Source organism: Esox lucius, chromosome 5, assembly GCF_011004845.1.
Source record: "Esox lucius isolate fEsoLuc1 chromosome 5, fEsoLuc1.pri, whole genome shotgun sequence".
NCBI lineage: Eukaryota > Metazoa > Chordata > Actinopteri > Esociformes > Esocidae > Esox > Esox lucius.
The window spans coordinates 14,109,505-14,128,378 of record NC_047573.1 but is presented as its reverse complement, the minus strand read 5'-3'; positions in this window follow the sequence as shown (position 1 = coordinate 14,128,378).

Here is an 18,874-nt window from a genome sequence, read left to right as displayed (position 1 = left end):
ATTCCACTTTGTGCCGGAATATCTCAGGAATATCTCTTGGTAAGTGGACTTAGAAAAATATGCATTTTGGACAAACTATCCCTTTAACCCTGGGTTTCCTTTCTTGACTGACACTAAGTTTCCCTTTCTCGTTGTGTGGCTGACCTGCATTCTGCCTAAAGACTCAGAACACTGCCCACCTGCATTCTGCCTAAAGACTCAGAACACTGCCCACCTGCATTCTGCCTAAAGACTCAGAACACTGCCCACCTGCATTCTGCCTAAAGACTCAGAACACTGCCCACCTGCATTCTGCCTAAAGACTCAGAACACTGCCCACCTGCATTTATTGACCTGCTGGTCATTTGAACATGCAAAAACATTGACGTTGACCAAAAATATAATGTACCCTTGTAATCTCTTCCCCCGGCACAGCCAGAAGAGGACTGTGTTTCATTGCATCAATTCTTACTGTTATTTGCTCTTTGGGGTTTCAGGCTGTGTATCTGGAAAACACTTTGTGACATCTGCTAATGTAAAAAAAAGGCATAATATAAAATGAATGTGTGTGATTGACACAGAGGAAAAGATAGAGCTAAACTTTGGGAAGGTAAGAGACAAGAGGAGACACACATAAACAGAAAGTAGGTGAGGTGATGGAGGCTAAAGTAATAGCTATTGTCAAGGATGAGACACTGTTTGAAAGCCTAGACATTTCAATCATGCTCAAACTTTTTCTAGCTCAGTGGAAACTGAAGAGACCTCTATGTTTAGCCAAAACAATGACTTTGTTTGGTGTGAATTGCTTGATATGCAATTAAACAGGTTAGATAGTGTAGGAATTTATAGTGTAGTTACACATTCAGAATGCCATTGAGAATTGCCACAACTATTTATCTCACTTGTACATACATTTGTGCTCATAAGTTTGCATTCCCTAAAAGAAATTGTGAAATGTTGGCATTGATTTTCAAAATATAACTGATAATGCAAGAAAACTGTCTTTTATTTAAGGATAGTGATCATATGAAGCCATTTATTATCACATAGTTGTCTGGCTCCTTTTTTAAACATAATGATGACATAAATCACCCAAATGGCCCTGATCAAAAGTTTACATACCCTTGAATGTTTGGCCTTGTTACAGACACACAAGGTGACACACACAGGTGAAAATGGCAATTAAAGGTGAATGTCCCACACCTGTGGATTTTTTAATTGCAATTAGTCTCTGTGTATAAATAGTCAAAGAGTTTGTTAGCTCTCACGTGGATGCACTGAGCAGGCTAGATACTAAGCCATGGGGAGTTGAAAAGAGCTGTCAAAAGACTTGCGTTACAAGGTAATGGAACTTAATAAAAATGGAAAAGGATATAAAAAGATATCCAAAGCCTTGCAAATGCCAGTCAGTACTGTTCAATCACTTATTAAGAAGTGGAAAATTCGGGGATCTCTTGATACGGTCAGGTAGACCAAGAAAGATTTCAGCCACAACTGACAGAAGAATTGTTTGGGATACAAAGAAAAACACACAGGTAACCTCAGGAGAAATACAGGCTGCTCTGGAAAAAGACAGTGTGGTTGTTTCAAGGAGCACAATAAGACAATATTATTATATCTGAATGATTAGTTTAAGTAGGCAAATGGATTCTAAAATCGATTCCTAATAAATTGTTTCAAAATTGCTGTTGGATATGCCAATAATAATAGTTCTACTAGATTTGTTAGCCAAGATGTGTTTTTGAAATTGTATTGTTTCACACAAACAGAAAATTAGACAAACCTGACTACTATATTTACCATTGGTTTTTAATTATGGTAGAAGCACATACACCTTAAACACATCTCAAAGTAGACCAAAAATGCTGTCCAGATAGTACTCAGCAGCCACAAATCACTCTTAATGGGCTATAACCCCAAATAAAGGATCATGCTCCATTTGGTGGAATGAGAATTAACTTAACAATGAGAATTAAGTGTAATGTTGATGACATAGGTCTAGTTGATCAATGTTGATCACATGCAGCGGGACAAAATCTGTTTTACCCCCGAACTTAGTATTGCAATGAAATTCCTTTTTAATTAGGAGAGAAACAAAATATGAAACATATAATCTGTCTGAATATAATCTGGCCTATATGAATTTTCATTGATTATTTCATAGAACAATGAAGATGATCCAGCTTCCTATGTAATTCATTAAAGGTATCACAGTAATTAATTATTAGTGAAACAAAATAAAAATGATATACTTGACTGTTTCATAACTCTTTGATATTAGGTTAGCTTTATGCAAATCATTTTACCTGTATCTTCTTCGTACAATTCTTCTAAATGCCCGGGCTGTTCTAGTGTTAATAACTGATGTTGACAGTAGAAGTCTAGTAACAGGCGCTTTGTCTCACCCGGCTCTCTTTGGTTGATGTGGAGTAATTAACAGTAATTGATCTACTTTAGTCCATTGTAAATCAACAATTACATGTTCTGTTCAAACCCCATTTTGTTAGAAACTTTAGGGACAAGAAACAATAGTAAATTACCTCTGAAGATATTAATGAAACAATGATGGGTTGAACTTGTAGCCTATTGCCCGTTTAACAACTGAAACGTCCTTCATGTAAACCTCTCATGTTACATACAGTACTTGACCTATATTTCCATTTGGGTGTATTGTGGCATATTGTACTTTATCAAAGAAATGTGGTGGGAAAAACATTGTATTAGGCTACTTTACAAAAAATCTGACATCGATAATTAGGATTCAGCAATATTAGAGGTTGCGGTTGCGTGACAGTCGGGAGTTTATGGAACGGACATAGCAATCCATGAATAGGATTATATTAGATAATATTCCCGCCAATTTGAATGTTTTATTGAGGCCATATACAAACAGACACAGGGTTGAATTAAACGCAGTTAAACTCTTCAATAACAGCAGTTTCAGGCGGGTGTTGACGTTCTCACAGATGCCCCCTGGTGGCCATTCTTATTTTGTATTTGAAGTTTTTGTGCGTGCCGCATGGCACTGTAACGTGTCGCATCATACCGCCGTATAACGAGGCATGCCCCGTCGCGGACCACCCACTTGGAGCTGGAATTAGATGAGCGACATCTGTACTGTATGTGTAGACCAGATATGAATAGTTTGTGTTGGGTGTCTTCTGTCACCTTTTGTGATTTATGACCATAGTGTGACGAGACTTCCGGTGTGGTAGGTTGTGAAGTTATGACCAGGTGGAACTTCCTATATGACTTTTGATAGGGCAGAACTACTGATAATCATTACAAAGGCTAGCTATACATGCTTGTCCTGAAACTTGTTTTAGTAGAATAGCAATGCAACCTCCACCAAACCAATATGGAATGAAAAGTGTAAATCATTTTAAAACTTCCAGCAGGGGTGTCCAGTGAGAAGACAGAGAAAGGAACACAGAGGATATGACTTACCTTTTTGCCCATAAATACATCCGGAATTCACTGTGTGTTATATGCACTGCATCTCTACAGTGATTAACTTTTCAGTGTTCATCTTAAGAGTGTTTTGTATTGACATAAGTGTGGCCGTGGTGTTGCTGCGACTCATGACATAAGTCGTTCTGGAGTCCTAGATACAGCCTTGGATGTAGGGGCTCATCTGCCTGTGGTTCTTTAACAATCCAGAGAAATTGACCCAACCTAGATACCAAAAATATCTCACTTAATATATTTTGTTGTTTAAATAGGACATTCGGAGTGTGTCAATGGGAGCATAATATTAATCTTGAGGGACATATAAAACAGTTTGTAGTAGGAAAAGAATAACAAGCTCACAGTAGATATAAAAAGTCTACACAAACTTATTTCATTTTTTGTTGGTAAACGGCTGAAATCAAGACACATCATGTCAGATCTTTTTCACCAGCAGTTCATTTTTCTATTAAATTCTGATTAGTGCAAAGTTAACAAATACAATTGTTTAAGATGAATTATTATTGGCAATTTCATACGGAGTTGTTCTACCAAAAATATAATGGAAGATTATTTAAGATTAATATGAAAGTGCCTTAAGTGTTAAATGAGGTAATTTTTGCCCTTGCCCGTTCCTTCTTTCCTATTTATGGTTTTTACAGTGTTCCATAGTATATTAAATGCCTTCAAAATGCTTTTATATTCCTCTAATGAATCTGACCTTTCAATATTAAGCTACAGGTGGACCATCCTAATCTCTGCATTATACAACCAAGAGACCGTCAAGAAAATCCTATTGGAACATCTAATTAGGGTTAATCAGAATAACTTAAATTGTCAGTTGATGGCAGAAATCTTTCATACAACATTAGGATTGTGACTGGTTGAATCTGAACGCAGTTGCAACCCCCATTATTAAAGGTTTGTACACTTATTTAAGCATTGACAGTAAAAAAAAAAAAAAAAAGGTCATAAAAATATGGTTGGTTACAATATCTGATTCAATGTGAAAAAAGGTCTGACCAGAAGCCTGACATAATTTGTCATGCTTTCTGCCTTTAGATGCATAAACGGTGTATAGACTGTTGATATAAACTGTATATATCAAAGGGGCAAAGAGAATGTTATTTGTGTTATGCAAAACTGTACACGGCCAGACTCTATCCACAGATTGTGGGTGATTCCATGGCACTGAGCCACTCACACCCTAGGCCTCCCTACCTTGCCCCCTGTCATTCTCCCCAACCTTCCCCTAACCCTCCACAGCATCTCCCCGCCCTCTAACATTGCCCACTCCCCTCTCAATTTTCTGTCCACTTCAGATCAATCTATCCATCCTCCACCTGCTCTCCTCTTCAAACCCCCGACAGAATCAGAAGAATGGCCACAGGAACGATGAGTATGGGACAAGCTGCAGTGAATCTCTCAAGCATGCAGTATATAATGGATCTGTGCACGTCAGGAAAAGTATTTAAAGTATTTAAAAGCGTGTGCGACCGGGCAATTGAAGTTAGACAAATATTCATGCAGTGACACAGTCAGGAGATTTAATCACGTCAATGGAAGCATAAATGAAACTGGGTTACTTCATACACACGTGCACCTGCACATGCAAGCACCCTTAAAATTAAAATGGTCTGTTAGCTGTTGAGCGTGTGACTCCCTGCTGACACACTGATCTATTCAAATGATCTTGTCGAACACATAAACATGGACACACAAATATGCATGCAAAGTGCCTTTGGCCAGATGGGAGACAGTAGGGGCACCGCCGAAAACCGGGCCCCCAACATCCTTTCCCTGCCCCCTCCCCTCATGCCCTCTACAACTGATGAATTAACCACAGGGGCTGATGGTTAACTAGATTACACTATAGAGCTATCAGACGGGGAGAGGTAGACGAAGTGAAATAAGGACAGGGAGGAAGTGTGTGTGTGTGTGTGTGTGGGTGGGTGGGTGGGGGGGGGGTTAGGTTGGTAGAAACAGAAGAAAGAAATGGAGCAGAAATTTGAGAAAGCGAAGCATAGGCAGAAGAGAAGAAAGAGATATGGAGACAAAGAGGAGAGACTCAAAGCTAGTCTTTTTCTGTTTTTACCCTTTCCATCCCTGTGGTTGTCCTCTCAGAAGTCCCCAGAAGTCACCCCAGAATTATGTCACTGGTGACTCCAGGGGTGGCAGTCACTGAAGGTTAATAGTTTTGGGGAGAACATTGTGTCATATCTCCAGCGGGTGTCATATTTTACAACCATATCATTTCGTGTTGCATTTTTATCATTTTGGTTAGCCAGAAGCAAAATTCTCTAGGGAAAATTTGTCATTTCCAGTTTTACTTCAGGGTTGGGAATGCCATTAACAATTGTAATTACCGTTGTGCAAAAGAAGGAAGCACAACCTGCCCTTGCAAAAGGAAACTCCCAGCCAAACCCCTCAATCACTGCCAAAAAGTTTTTTCCCTATACATTTTTACGATATCACCAAATATAACAATGTTACTGTAATCCCCAAATCCTGATTCATCCAAATATTAAATTACAAAATCCATAATCGAAGGGCAGATTACATTACGCTCCATTTTACGAGACGATTCTAAGAAGATTATCGCTAGATTATTTTGTTGTTACCTTGCAAATATCAGTAGCTCGAGATGCAATTTTCCAAGTTTTACAAGTGTGAAGACAATTCTGCCTGAACTGAATAAAGTTTCTGTGCAGAGCGCATGCATATCATTCAATTTTCCCCCCCAATCCTGCTTGGTACATCTCAAACATGCCGGTGAAAAATCGAATGCTTTGGAAATGATCATGCCTTGATTGTGATTATCGGATCATTCTTCGTAAGTCTTGACTGATTCTGGTGTGACGATTTGTATGCAGTGCATGTGTATTCATGCTTGGTTGCAAGTATCTGTGTAACAGCGTGGTTGCAGCATTTTCTTTCTAAATTAGACATCTGTTTAAGTCCCTGGAACATTGGTTCTCTCCTAGGGACCCCCATGCTGTTCAATGTATTTGAACTATTCTCGAGCTAACACACCTGATGGAACTCTTCAACTAATCATCCGGACCTTGAATACGTTCAGCACATCAGCTAGCTCAGAGCTATGATAAAACTGGGAAAGTTCTTGGGGTCCCTCGGGAGAGGTTTGATGACAACTGCCCCACATTGAATTCAATACGATTTTGAGGCACAACATCACAAGACTCCTGGGAATGTATGCAAAGCATACAGACAGACCAGATCAGGGTCAATGGGAATAGTGAAACATTGTTTGATGCTTCACTATTCCCATTGGCCAAACATCATACAATGTAGATTTCACATACTGACACATTAAAATGTTTGTCAAAAACAACTTCATATTATTATAATCTTAACTGTTTTACGGTTACCTACCAAGCACTATATGAACTTGATCAAAGTAATACATCCGAATTGGTCCTGCTGTGCATATCAACACTTACACTACAGTCACAGAAAAAAGGTGGCAGGGCTTTCTCCCATAGAGCACCATTATTGAGGAATGATCTACCGATGTCAATACTGTTCAATGGAGCTGCCAGTTGAGGACCTTAGAGGCAACTTTTTCTCAAACAAGATACTCAAATGTATTTGTCCTCTTGCTTAGTTGTGCACCAGGGCCTCCCACTCCTCTTTCTATTTTGGTTAGTGCCAGTTTGAGCTGTTCTGTGATGGGAGTAGTACAAAGAGGATCTTCAATTCCTTGTCAATTTCTCGCATGGAACAGTCTTCATTTCAACAACAAGAATAGATTGATGTGTTTCAGAAGAATGTTTTTTGTTTCAGGCCATTTTGAGCCTGTAATCGAACTCACAGTTGCTGATGCTCCAGATACTCAACTAGTCTAAAGAAGGCAAGGTTTATTGCTTCTTTAATCAGCAAGACAGTTTTCAGTGGTGCTAAAATAATTGCAGTCATTTGCAATTTACCTTGAATGACAGGCTGTGCATCCAATCAACAATGACAGTTTTATAACTATCGCTTCCGTTTTGACTTGATCTTGTTTCGTTTTTTGGATGATTGTGTATAGGTTTGGGAAAGGTGTATTGTATTGGGCCTGTGTCATCGTATTAGTGGTTATGTTTTGTGCTATTGGGGGGGAGTATTTTTATTGGGGGGGTGTAGTTGTATTTGTGGATGTGTTTTGCACTTCAGGGCCACCGTAATAATCAGCCCTTTCTAGCTACACTAGTCATTTGCAACATCAACAATGTCTACACTGTATTCCTGATAAATTCTATGTTCTTTTCATGGCCAAGACATTTGCTTTTGTGGAAAACAAAGACATTTCCTAGAGACCCCAAACCTTTGAACGGTAGTGTACATCAGTATTGTTTAGGAATAATTTGTTTCATTTTTGAGATGCTTCGTCTATTATTGAATGTGAGTCTCTCCTCTGTCTCTGACAATTATCATTGTTATATACTATCAATTATATCAAATATTGTATGTCTTTTTCCATAATGCTGTAATTATGACATGGTATTACACATATTTACTAAGGCCCCATACATATACAGTTGCAGACAGAAGGATGGCTGGACTAGGCTAAATGCAATTGTAATATCAAAATCATGTATAATCCATTAACCACATCAGTGGATCCCTCTTTCCCTCTGTGCGTGTGTGTGTGTGTGTGTGTGTGCGTGCGCGTGTGCGCGTGTTCATGAGCCTCCTGTGCCCTGCTGTCTCTTTGACTCTTAAGAGCTGTACTTTAATCGAGGGGTGAAGGGCTGGCCTCCATGTCTGCGGCTCCCTTCTTCACTTCTGTGCTTCCCTTTCTACCTTGCTCCCTTCTATCCTTCCTTCCTTCGCCTCCTCTTCCTCCTCTCACAGTTCCTCTTTTGTCCATTCGCCACACGTACACTTACAGCAGAAATCCACTGACCAGTTCACGTTAGCTACAAGGTTAAAATGTCCTTTGAAAAGTCCACGGTCTTGACTGGGCCCCACACGGGCGCATGCGAGTTTATGCACACGCGTGCACAAAAACACACCCACAAACCAGTGGACAATGAACAAATACATAATGTGTGTTATTGTTTCTAGGACTTGGTCAAGTCCAGTAATATCTGGGCGTTCTGTTGAGTGGCTGAGCTAAATAGGTCAATTCTCTTCTTTGATTTATTGCCTGTGGAATTTCTCATTTAATAAATTCATCCCATCTCTCCTCCTATGTCTCTTTTTCATTGTATTTTGTAGAATAAAACTATTCTATCAAGCACTTAAAAAGTTGGTTTTCACTGGGGTATGGTTCACTGGGGTACACAAAATCTAAATACATAAACAGACTTGGGATCAAATATATTTGAATTTGAGTATCCATTTTAAAAATAGTTTTTGCTGTTTTTGCTAAACATATAGTCTACCAAACAGACAAACCATTCTTCAAGCAAAACTTCAAGCAGTGCTCTAATTTCATAGAAGGCTAGGAGACATTCAAGCTTAGTCTCATTTTGCATCTTATTCCAAATTTAGGGTGCAAAATGAAAGTAGTTTTATCTATTTCAGTAACTACCACAGACATATCAAGTACTGGCCAATCCTGTTCTCTCATACTATAATTCATTGTTTTAACAATATGTAATATAAAAGATTTTCTCAAACTTTTTGCAAGGGTTCTAAATTAACTTAAGAATATTCTTCAACCTTGTTGAAAATATTATCTTAGACATACTCAGTTTTCAACAGCGAAAATAACACTAAATTACAAATCAAACATGCAATGTTTTAATTATTATACTTTTTCAATTGAAGTAATCCAAGATGTATTCCTACAGTTTTTGTAATCCGTTACTCCACAACTCTATTAGTAGGGGTGTCCACATTCATTTGGCAGTATAGTGTATTCAAATTCTGGGATGCCTTTTATCCCAAAATGTTATATGCATACAAATATTTCACACTTGGTATGAGCCAAACTGACTTCTGGTGTCAGCGGTCAAAGAGCTAATGTGGAGTCCTATGAAATTCTTACCCTTACCGCCAAAGTGCGAAACTGAAACATTCACTTTGGTAGGCTGTCATGCAATTTTCTAAAGCCCTATGCTAAATTATTCAAAGCCTAATGTTGGATTTGCCTTACAACTTCAAGTTATCCCACACAGCTAAAATTGGGACGCTTTTGGCCCATTGAATACTAATTGTTGTTCAACGTTATGGTCTTTTACATACTTCAAAGTATTCTTGCCTTTTCACCAGAACGGTTTCTTAGCTTGCACATGCCCTACTAAGTCATTTCTTGGGAGACTTCTCACGGTCATAGCATGCACTGCATTATCTGTCTCCAACTTGGCCAGTTGATTCATGTCTGTAATACAGCTTGAATATCACAATATCAAGTACCTTTTTGGACAACACAATAAATTATAAATTATGTTTATTGTATTATTATTGTATTTTTTTTTCAGATGGACAAAGACTTTTTCACAGAAATATAGGTTTTAATACTAGCTCTTTATCCCTAAATGTTGTCACATGGAAATATAAGGCAAATTATTCCTCATGACTATAATCACTCCACACAACTACAACTCTTGGAACCGTTTTTTATTGAAACACTTATTTACTCACACAGTGGATTTGAACATACAACCTTTGGAGTCCCCAGCCACCATCCCTGACCAGAATGCCCTGGCAGAACATCGGTCTAACGTCCCAAGTAGCAAGTTTTCTAGTCAGATGTACAGTAAATGTTTTACCAACCCAGAGACTAATGCCGATTATATTGGTCTTTGTGTTGGGAGCAAGGATGTGTGTGTGTGTGTGGTGGGGGGGTCCACTGGTACTTAATTAGAGGTCTGTGTTCAGCAGGAGCTTCATTCCTCCTTGGCAACCGGGTAAATGTGTCTCTTTATGTTTTGGGGAGTGTGTGCATGGTGGGGAGAGAGGAGGGAGGTGGGGGCAAGGTGTGGTGGGGACCTAATTTGCTCGGGTGATTGGTGCCAAGGAGACAATAGGGGCTGTGACCTCGGAAGGACAAGGAAAGAAATAACAGTCTGGTGACATCTTGAGTATCATCCAAAATAGCATTAACTGCCTGTACATAGTGAGATGAAAGAGTAATTTTTACTGTGTAAACTGTGTACAATGTATGTCTCCCTGACAGTGCTGATGATATATGACCTGTGTACACTGCTGTATAGAAAACCACATTGCTGCCAGTTTCATGCTGAAATTGCTCCCCAAAACCCATCCTGGAACTATTCAGAAGCTGGAGAGACTTAAATTGGATCTCTGGTCTAACAGGCTGTCTGGTGACAACGTAGTGATAATAAATATACCTCAAAATCATGTCATGGAAAAAGATCATATCTTGCCCCATTTGTTAAGACAAGTATTTCCCTCATGGTCTATATCTATTAGCGTTTCTTTGTAAAAGAAAAAGGATGTTCTAATTTCTATCACTCTGCACAAGATTCTCGAGATGAATTCCTTTCGGCATCCTAGTTTTACTATCTTTTTTATTACTTTCAGGTAGTGTTCCTCAATCAGACTAATAGATTTTGCGTTGCATCTCCTTAACAGGATTTCCCTTACAATCAGTCACAGTAGCAACATGTAGTGGAACATGCTCATTTGCATGCACACAATCCAGTCCAAATAAGTTTGCAATATCCTCCTGAGACCCAGGGAGAAAAAATGTGCTCCAATTAGTTTTTTATTTAATATTCTAATTATTTGGAGTAACAACTTTGAAATATTTATTTGGTTTATACAGTATGTCCTCTGTAGAGGACATCAGGACCCAGAACTTCAAAAATGTGGTCTATTATACATACATGGATTGCATCATATAATCCATGTATAGTAGACATCTCTTTGTAACAATCACACTAACTGTTGCCACAAAGTTGGAAGCACCCAATTGACTAAAATGTCTTAGTATTCTGTAGCATTCTGCTGACCCTCCACTGGAACCAAGGGGCCTAGCCAAAAACCTGAAAAACAGCCCCGGACCATTATTCCTCCTCCACTAAACGTTACAGTAGGCACAATGCATTCTAGTTGGTAGCATGTTCCTGGCATCTACCACACACAGATTCATCCATCCGACTGCCAGATAGTGAAGCATGATTCATCACTCCAGAGAACATTTCCACTGCTCCAAAGTCCAGTGGCGGTGTGGTTTACACTTCTCCCACTGATATCATGAAGCCAAAATGTCCTCTACAGAGGACATAAATGAATGGCTGGGTCTCAGGAGGATATAAGTTCCTGTTTTTAAAAACACAAGTGATTATATAATCAGAAAGTACACACATATTAAAATAAATGTTGTTTTAAGTAATGTGTGCCATGTAATGTCAGGTCACTCCACAGGAAAGACTTAATTGAAAGCAGAGTATAGACAATGTATCTGGCATTGACATTCATGAGTCAACTAAGCCTTTGGCATATTGATAGGAGTCCATTCACATTTTGATGTGATAAAAACATATGATAAAAACATAATTTATACACAGTTTGTAGAACATAATATGTTTGTTGTCTTCTGGATTGTAGATAAACAGAAAATTGTTTTAGTGAAAGACGGAAAGTTTTTGATAGAAAAAGATATTCCCCAATTGGTAAAGCAACATATACATTTTTCTCCTCTAAATCTTTTAGTGTTTCTTGGTAGAAAGAAATAAAAAGAAAATAGTGTGTTTTCTACCACAGATCATTCTTAAAATAAATGTCTGTTTGCATCCTACTTGAAAAGAAATATGCCTTCTACAAAATATTAAATTTTGAGTTTCGTTATTACTTAGTTTTATGTTGTCTGTAGAAATTCACCAAAAAAACCAATAGGCCTAAAAAAAAAAATTTGTTTGAGTTCCATACAGTTTTCCTCAATCGAGCTTTAACATTGTTTTCAGTGAGTCTGCACTCCAGGTGTTTTCAAATGTTCCTTTATGGTCAAACCATTTGCCTTTATGACAGTTTTCTAGTGTGTCTTCTGGCTATTGTTCAAACCATTTGATCTCACGTCTGCCCATTTACGTCATTTAATAGATTTGAATTGGAATCTGGAAATCTTGCCTCAGAACACAGAAGTCATTCCGGCTCCTGTGATGTTGGGATGATTGTGGGCACCGAGCCTGGATCTTGGCTTTGCCAAGTTAATTAACGCTCCTTCTGGCAACTCAGACATGACATGAGTGGCACACAATTACTTCAAACGTGTCACACATCAAACACTTTTCCCAGGTGCAGGATACAAAATATTTTATATGAAAGAGATAGAAATACCAAATATTTGAAATATTACCAAACATGTTTGAAAGAGCTACAGTGCTAACACATATGTAAATTAAAATACCAATCAAATCAACAGATCCCTTAACATATAATATATTTAATTGAAAAACCAAACATGGACCCTTCATTCACTCTCCCCAATATCTTGTCTCAAACCATGTCCATCCATCCCTCCCTCTATCTCTCTTCTTTTTTTTTACATAAAACCACTGTCCTAATTTTGCTTTCTTATCCAAATGATTTTGTCCCCTTCCACTCCTTACATGGCTTTTCCTCTCCAGTTTCTTTTATCATTTTCCATAAAAACATCTTTCTTATCTAAGCAACCCCCCCCCGCCCCACCTGTCAGCTCTCTTTGTCTCAAGGTGACTCTGAGCATCTGGAGTAGTTTACGACATGTGAGCCAATTTATTCAAACCACCACATTGCTCAGGTGTCAGTGTGTGTGTGTGTGTGTGCGCGTGTGTGTTCTCGCGAGTGCCTGTGTGTCCATGTATGGACATGTGCAGTCGAGATGGACCCTTTTCAAGGTCATTTGTTTTGACACAGTCACTTATTTATTTGTCCAAGAGAATGTGAGTAATTACTATTTCTTCTTCACAGCGGGTCCTGATCAGCTAGCCAACTTTCACTCTCCCCCACCACATACCCCTTTATCCCCTCCTTCTTCCAAAAATCCTCTTCCCTCAGCCTCTCTCCTGACTCCCTGGGGTATCCTCCATCCAGTGGGCTGAATATTACAACTTAATTTGGATTCATATGCACATAGATTTAAGAATTAGAACAATTTAACAGGACCTCTGTGGGCATCTTTCTGTCTGGTAAATCTGAACCAGGCTACCTGTGTAAAGACAGACCCTGGATCAACTGGATCAGTAGCCATGCAAGATTATTAGATACTTTTTGTTGTGTTGTTCCGAAGAGATCGGAATTTAACATGATGAGACATGGAAGGGAAATGGGGGAGGGTTTTGCTTTTTTAATTTCATTCTTGGGTTCATACGTTTACTGTCAAAATGTTTGTATTCACCGCATACAACTCAAAATGTGAGCCATGATCCGTAAATACACAGCAGCAAATCCATGATTGTAAACCATGTATGGTATATACACAGCATTAAACTCACTAATGCATAGTTGAAAACGTAAAAAAATCACAAATATAAGTAACTACGCACAAACAAACACCTGACTCATAATTCTAAAATAGCATTTGTATAAACACAACCAGTTATGTCAGTCAACACTTTCATGAAAATGTTATTGATGATTTTGCTGAACTACTCTCTGTTATATCAGTTGATTATAACTTGTTTACACCGATAATAGTACGGACAATAATGCCAAATAACTTTTTGCACTACTTGACACTTTTTATCTCACTCAACACTCAAGGCCACATTCTAGATCTGGTTATCTCTAAAGGTCTTGAAATGTCCTTTGTCATGGTTAAAGACTTGGCCCTGTCTGATCCTTTCTGTGTCTTTTTTTAATCACTTATCACCCCGGATATTCCAGTAAACTCTGTTTCTGTTAAAAGGTACATTAATCAGAGTACCAATGCTCAGTTTTTGGAAGCCATAGCTATCTCGCCACCAATAAGCGCTGAGTCAGTTGATGTACTCCTGGATCATTTTAATACCAAAATATTAAATGTCATGGATCGTGTTGCACCGGTAAAGGTAAAAAAAACAATGAGCAAACAGAAAACCCCATGGAGAACCACCATGATGGTAAGCGCCCTTAAAAGAGAATGTAGGAAAGCGGGAACGTAAGTAGAGGAAAACTCAACTTCAAATTCACTATGACATCTATAAACAAAGCCTTGGTAGCTTCAATAATGAGTTACGCAGGGCCAGACAGCAACATTTATCGGGAATGATCAACAAGAATATCAACAATACCCGCACTCTATTTGTCATGGTTGACAAGCTTACAAACCCAATAAATCTCTAAAAACTGCGGCCATTAAGCCCCTATTAAAAAAGAGAACACTGGATGCATCTATAATGAACAACTATAGACCTGTATCAAATCTCCCTTTTATGCCAAGATCATTGAGAAGGTTGTCTTCAATCAACTCAGCAATTTGTGACCTCAAGCGGTCTCTTAGACAAATTTCAGTCAGGCTTCCAACCTCACCACAGTACTGAAGAGGCCCTGATTACAGTTTTGAATGATATACGGCTGAATACTGATTCAGGTAAAATAACAGTTCTGGTTCTATTAGATATCAGTGCAGCATTTGACACTGTAGATCATAGAACACTTATAGATAGGCTAGAAAATTGGGTAGGACTCTCCGGGACAGTCCTTGATTGGTTCAGATCTTATCTAGATGGCCGGATTTATTTTGTCACCATTGGTAATCATGAATCTGATAGGGTGGCAATGACATGCGGAATTCCACAGGGATCAGTTCTTGGACCGCTTCTGTTCAATCTCTATATGCTACCTCTAGGCCAAATTCTATAGAACAACAACATTAACTACCACAGCTATGCCGATGATACTCAAATATATATGGCTCTCAAACCCTATGACAACAGCTCAATAGACTCACTGTGTCACTGTATAGAGCACATAAATACCTGGATGAACCAAAATTAAACCAAGAGATTATTGTGTATGGCAACAAAAATAAAAGAACAAGTAAAAGTAAAGAGCTGGATTCTCTGGCCCTTAAAAACAAGGGATCAAGTACGTAATCTTGGTGTTCTGATAGACTCAGACCTCACATTTAACAGTCATATCAAAGCAGTCACCAAAACAGCATTCTATCATCTAAAAAACATAGCCAGAATCAAAGGCCTGGTGTCCCAAAAAGACCAAGAGAAGCTCATCCATGCTTTTATCTCTAGTAGGGTTGACTACTGTAATGGCCTCTTAACTGGACTGCCCAAAAAGACTGTAAAACAGCTGCAGCTCATTCAGAATGCTGCTGCTAGAATGTTTACCAGGACCAAGAGAACAGAGCACATCACCCTGGTTCTTAAATCTTTGCATTGGCTTCCAGTCAGTTACAGAATAGATTTTAAAGTGGTGCTTTTAGTTTATAAGTCCCAAATACATTTCTGATATGTTTGAAGAATATAAACCGAGCAGGGCTCTTAGATCCATGAACACAGGTCAGCTTGTAGAACCCAGGGTCCAAACTAAACATGGAGAAGCTGCGTTTAGCAGTTATGCTGTTCACAACTGGAATAAACTACCAGAAGATCTTAGACGTGCACCAAACGTATCAAGTTTTAAATCCAGGTTAAAACACTTCTCTTTTCACGTGCCTATGACTGAGCTCTTAAACTCACTTCAACTTAACCGAACTGTTTAATCTTACAGCTTTTATAGCTTGCTATGTTTTTATCATGTTTTATTTTGTTTCTAATTTCTTATTCTATGATTTCTTATTATGTTGTATTTTATATTTCCCTTCTTGATTTCTTTTGTTATTAAATGTATATTTTGCTATCTTTTACCAATCCTAATGCAAGTTCTGGTGCTATCAGAGGAATAACCTCTGTGTAAATGTAACAATCTGCAAATAACGGATAATGAAAGTTCTTGTGCTGCTGTTTAGACATCGATGTAGGGTATTTTCTCACAAAAGGACTGACGAGTTTATCCAAGCGCTGGACCGCGAGGATTGAGATACCGGGGTGGTTCAGTAAACAGTTATGATAACTGTAATTCATTGAGGATGAATATAAAATGCATGTACAGACATGGCATAAATGTGCCCCTGGAGAGAGCCAGGGGGACATTTAGGGACTTAGGGACTGATGGGTTCATCCTAGCATTGGAATGTGAGGATTGAGATACTGGGGTGTTGAAGTTCATGCAGTCCCCCTGGAGACAGCTGAGCTACAGAGATACCGGGGTGTTGAAATTCATGCAGTCCCCCTGGAGAGCTAGAGAATTGATGATGATGGAGAAACAATTATACTACATAGAAAATAATTTAATGTTCTTGTTTACTTTATTTGTATAAGGACAGATACGTTTTAGGAAGGTTCCTCCAAAGTCTTTGGTTGAGACAATAAGGTAATGAGCTAAGTTATGTCCGAGCAGACACTCCTTGATTCCATTTCTTGCTGGAAAATAGTGTTATAACCTGGTGTTCTGTGCAAAATGTTAAGAAAAACAAACATGCATATTGGGTTGATTGACTAAACCTTATGCACAAGCAAATATTGCTTGGAAGAAGCTATTATACTGCCTATTAGCTAGAATTTGCCTTTTGCAAACTGGTCATTATTGTGCATTATTGTTCCACCTAGCGCTAGCTTGCACGGTTATGGTTTCATGTTTGCTAGATAGCCATCAACAAGTCTCTGAAACATGGCAATGCATCTAACGCAATAGATATCCCAGATGTTGTTTTGATTGGTTTAGCTGTTTACTTTGTTGATTATGTGTTCCGCAGCAATGGAAAGGGCCCATCAACTTTAACCCCATTTGAAACAAAAGCCTGTGTTCATTGTTCCAGCATTGATGGTTGGAGGTGACACTGCAGACCAGTCAGTATGCTCATAGTTAGTAATGACAATGTCAGATTCTAATAGGTGGTGTTAAGTTGCATAGTGCACCTTTAACTTGTTTCATTTAGCATATTGTTGAAGACTTTCTGCCTCTAAATTTGGAGTGACTGTTGTTGGAAATGTCTGTAGATAAACATCTCCATGATGCTATGCTATTTTCAATAGGAGCAGCTGACATAGAGGTCCACCATAATGTTATTGGCACCATGGAAACAGCTGGTTTTATCCCACAATATTAGCTAGCAGTTACGTATCAATAGTAGCCAACAAGCTAAGAAATAGAGCTATATGTTAGAAACATGCAATCTGTCATTTGCGTTTAGTTCTTCTCTTCATTTAAAAGTAGTCCAAAAAACAGTCATCTAATTTTATACAAGTATTTGTTATCTGATTACAAAATGTAATTTGTAACAGATAACAGCTATGGTTTTGTAAAATCTTTTACATAGTATATGACCAATAAAGAATACAACAGAGAAGAGAGAGACTCACAGGCATATTCTTCCAAAATACTTTTAATTGTTCTTAGTGATTAATTACAATGTGGAGGAAGCAGGTAATACAGATACTGGAATAGCTTTCAATTACCTCCTTTAACTAGCTCTCATTATGGAGGAAGGGAGGGAGAGAGGGAGCCAGGGAGGGTGGGTGTGTGGAGGAAGCGAAGCAACCAGGTAAAAGAGAGAGAGAAAGATAGTATTAATCATGGTAAATGTCTCATCAAGTCTGTCAGTCAATTCAGCCATTACAAAAACCTTGAAATGTGCCTGAATAGACATTGGTTATCAAATGCTATATTAATACATGAATTTACGTAACACTAAATCAACAAATAACACCGTATTTTATTTATATTTGAATTTAGAATACATATAAAACTGTTAAGAAGCCCTATTAGAGTGTGTGCTTCTGGAAAATGTGTCATTTATCCAGTATGAGGTGTTCAGAGTATACACAGATCTCTATCAGCCTGCATTCCTGATCCATTAACAGGGGGGGAAAAACGGATCCTGTATCAAAATTCAGGATTCGCTTTTGAGCAAGGATAACTTCTACAGCTAAAACCTTTTATTGCTCTGTAGACACTGACATAGTTGTTTTCCTTATCATAAATATATAGCGTGTGCATATATCCCCACAACAGACAATTTTATTTTATTACATCTTTATTGCAATTATTATCCTGATAATTCAACTGTACGCATACTTAGATATAGTTGGGTTTTAATGGCTTTTACAGTAGCAGTCAATAAATACTGGCAAATGTGCTTGTGTAAGCGGTTGGGTCTTGTTTGATTGTGGTACCTTTTTTTGCTTAGATGGAAATATAAACATGTCTTTTTGTTCAACTCAGTGGAGAAAAACAGGCAAGTGCTGACAACACAAAGGACTTATAAAGTGATATTCTTCTGTGACAATTTTGTGACTCTCAGTTATGTATGATTATATTCAAGCAGAGTCCCTACCCATTTTCAGGAAACTTCTGAAACCCAGCATTTCGAAATACTACTTAAAATAACCCCTTTGTAATATCTAATATTCCTCATTCTAAAACTGACTTTGCTGATACCTACTGAGTACGATGTACTTCCTAGTACAGACCTATGTGGTTGTCCCACCTAACGATCCTAAAATGTATGCACCAATTT